We start from the raw sequence: 4,081 nt of genomic DNA on the forward strand, positions 1-4,081 counted from the left end.
TCCGCTGCTTTGTATCTATACTCATTTGAGAGAAAGGGCTTTAGGAGTCAACCCCAAGGACAAATCCGTACCCTCTGTCTTGTGGGACATCTTAAACCCTACTCAGATCTGGAGTGGAGTCCCTAAGGGGTTCGAAGGCGTCTTGTATGCCTCTTTCTGGCAACTCCTGCAGCCAAGCTGTTGCCAAATGTTTTGCTCTGCTTTCGTTTGGACCACAAAAGTGAGACCGGGGCAAGGGGTGTGTGTGTGTGTGCCTTGTTGTCTGGCCAGTCCAGGACCTCCATACACACTGCCCAGGCTTGCATCCCAAAACAGGTCGGCGAGTGCTGCTAAAACAGCAAAAACAACATGGGAGGCAGCAGTTACAAGTTACCAGTCTCTGCAGCCACAGCTGGCGCTGTGATTCTGGGATGCTGGGATGCTGGTTTCTTTTCCAGTCAACAAAAAAAACGCTATGGCCTGGGACTCTGCGTCTACCTCCAGGTGCAATGTGCTTCAAGCCAGAGCTCACCCCCACCCAGATTTCAGACCAGAGAGGAGGGCTGGGCTGAGCAAACCGGTGGTCTTGGCTTCCAGAGAAAGTGAGGAAATGGTTGGAGCCAAAGGCTTTCCTGGGGTTGTGTTCTGCCGAGTTGTTAAGACAAACATGTTACAATGCGGGGATTACTTAGCAAGGTTCTGCTCCAGCTGCTCTGCCCTGGAGGTTTGCTTGAGCACCGTCTATTTCAGAAGTTGCACCGCCGCTTTTCTTAGCAGGGCAGACAGGTGGGCGCATCTTGTCTACAAGAGGCGGTGACTCAGACGCACAAATGGTCTGCGCAAACCCAGATATTCCTAATATCCGCTTTGCGGGAGGATATGAAACGTGAAGTCATTAGGGGCTTCCTTCCTGATAAGGATGGACTGTTCAGAAGCGCTGGGTGGCAGCAGCCAGCCAGCACTGGGCGATTGCCAAATTCTGGGCATGGGAATTCTCCGGTGAGGCCTGCCCTGTGCCTACTTAAGACCACACCTGAGGATTATGGGATGGCCGCTCCCATTTGAGGCAGCCCACATCCCACCATCTCTCACCACTCTGCCTCTTTTAAGAGGGTCTCTCTTTCCGCAGAGGGAAAACAAGCTCTGCCCTGCTTTCTAGGGCAAAGCCTGCAAAGCCAACTCTGTTTTGGAAGAGTAATTCCAGGTATGTGTGCTGTGGACTTTGGCATCGCTTTATCGCCCCACACATGAAACACACACACACCTTTGCGCTGAAACTTTGGTTCCAAGAATTAAATCTAGATGGGATCTGGGCCCTTGGTGGTAGTTCCACTGCCCTCAGAAGTTGGGGGTGGGGAGGGCAGTAGCCCAGGAAGAGGGCATTTTCTGTGGCAGCCTCTTAACCATGGGTAGGCAAACTAAGGCCCAGGGGGCCGGATCTGGCCCAATTGCCTTCTAAATCTGGCCTGCAGATGGTCCGGGAATCAGCATGTTTTTACATGAGTAGAATGTGTCCTTTTATTTAAAATGCATCTCTGGGTTATTTGTGGGGCATAGGAATTCATTCATTTTTTTCCAAAATATGGTCCGGGCCCCCCCCCACAAGGTCTGAAGAACAGTAGACTGGCCCCCTGCTGAAAAAGTTTGCTGACCCCTGCTCTTAACTATTTCCTCCCCAGAGAGTTGTGTCCTGGCACTTTCACTATGCACTTTCCGTTGTATAGTAAAGATGCAGGTCTTTGCTTTTCCTGGCCTTGGAAACTATATAGAAATAGGTAAAGGGATATAGATGACCCACCCTATTATCTCACCTGCAACTTGCTTTTAACTGATATTAACATTACATTTATACATCCCTGTAATCCACCCTGAGTCTCTATAGGGAAGGGAAGGGAAGGGAAGGGAAGGGAAGGGAAGGGAAGGGAAGAAAACACCATCATAACCCAAGGGTAGAAATCAGCAAATACAGCCAGTTCTGCAGTGCTACTGGTATTGTTTAGAAATGTGACGTGAATGCAGTTTTTCTCCCTCTCTCCTAATGCTAGGGCTGCAGACAAGAGCTGGCGTCCGTCTGTCTTGGGAGACAATGGAAAAGTGCGCCTTTGGGGATTAATTCAAACCATTGGAGAGTTACGGCGCCTGCTGTGGCTGTAGGGACTAATACGGGAGAGACATGTTTATTGCAGCCAGGGCAGATCAATACATCCAGTTTCGCTGTTGCAGCATCTCTTTTCTCTGCACTCCTCCCAGCAGCCATTCCTCCTCTGGTCACTGTGGGTACACAACCTGTCTGTCTGTCTCCTGGTTCTGTGGTTCGTCTGCAAGGGATTCCCACGCGGCCAGGTTGATATTGCCAGCACTCATGTCATATTTGTGGACATCTTTGTAACGCAGAATTGGTCTGGTGCCTGAAGCCAGCCCCCCATAGAGCGCGTCCTTGGGGATCCTGCCCTCTTCAATTCTGTGTACATGACCAAGCCAGTGTAGACTCGCTGAGACAGGAGCGTGAGCATGCTTAAAGCACATTCAAAACACTTTCTCCCACCTTCCAGAAGCTCTACTTGTTAATTGCAAATACGTGTGCAGAGGCTGAGAGGATGGCACTCTGTGCATTCTCAGAGGCCGCATTTACTTCCACATATACAACCGCTTCCCGCAGAAAGGGTGTGGCCAAGCTTGTGATGCAGTGCTAAGTGGGTATGGTCAAAGGAGAAAGGGGTGGAGCTAGTGGGCTGAGAGGTTTTCAAAGCTGGCACCAGTGCCTTACTGCCTCTGGTGGATTTCAAAACATCCAACCATTGCTGCTGCCACTGTATTGGAAAAGGAGAAGGAGTTAATTTAAAAACCAAAGGACAAAAACATTGCCCAAGCGATCAAACTTCTGCAAGCACAATTCTCGATGTGAGCGAATCGAGAGACTGAACAGAAAATTAAACTAATGAAACAGGAAAATTTCTGAATTTGCCAATAAACCAGGTAAATTGTTAGCACGGCAGCTTAAAAGTGAACCTGCAGCCTTTCAAGAGGACTAATAGGAAGGAAATCGAAAGGGTGTGTAGGGGAAGCAAGTCAAGTCAGTGGAGGATGTTGATTTTGCAAATGATGTGGGCTTCCCCTCTCAGCAAAAAATTATCCCCCCTCCTTCTCCCCCCATCCTGCATGTCTCTCTCTGATCCTTGTCTGCTCCCCTGCTGGGTGGGGACACTGGCTCCTACAGTTGACTCAGCAAACACTGATTTTTGCTGAGTTGGAAGAAGAGAGACTCCTCTTGGCCACTTCAGCCAAAGTGGGGGAGGCGGTGGGAAGACCTGGGGGCTTCTCTCTCTTCTCTTCTCTTCTCTCTCTCTCTCACTCTCTCTCTCTCTCTCTCTCTCTCAGCTCTGCCTTCTCTAGCCCGCAAGATCCCTCCCGGATCAAGGGATGGAATTCAAGAGTCCTGCATCCTGCATTTCTCTCCCCCACTGGGGAGCTTAGCTATAACTTGGTAACCACCAAAACAAAACCCATTAGTCCTGGTGGCACCTAGCTCCCTTCCTCTCCCCCCCCCCAGCTGTAACTGAGGAATCCTGCTTCTCTGCCTACCCCCCTACCCACCCATCAAATGACCTCCTTTTGCAATCTCATTACACCCACCGCAAGCATCTACATCCTTCCTCCCAGGTATGGTGGGGTGGGGTGGGGGGGCGGCTCAGATTTAATCTGTATGATCACTGGAGCATGCTTCCCCTTTCTAGAGAAGAACCCCAGGAGTCCTGGGACCCAGCCAGCACAAGAAAAGAAGAGAAAATGCATAGGGCAAAGGAGAAAGAGGAAGTGGGAAACCTTAAAAAAAAAATTAAAAATCTGGGATCAGCAAAATGTAAACGCCAGGAACCACGTCTGGAGACCGACAGCAAGAGATCCAAGTTCCATGGAACGAGGAAAAAAAAGAAAATGTTTTGTGTGTGTGTGTGTTTTTGCTCTTCGTGCAGAATATACCGTACTTTTGGGAAAAGGCCATCGCTCTTGGTTAGGATTAGGGTTAGGATTCCATAGACATGCACTTAAAAGAGAAGGGAATACCCAGCAGTTTCTAGTGCAATGAAACGCAGGGCGACAAATA

Source organism: Podarcis pityusensis (genome assembly GCF_964106645.2).
Source record: "Podarcis pityusensis genome assembly, chromosome: 13".
NCBI lineage: Eukaryota > Metazoa > Chordata > Lepidosauria > Squamata > Lacertidae > Podarcis > Podarcis pityusensis.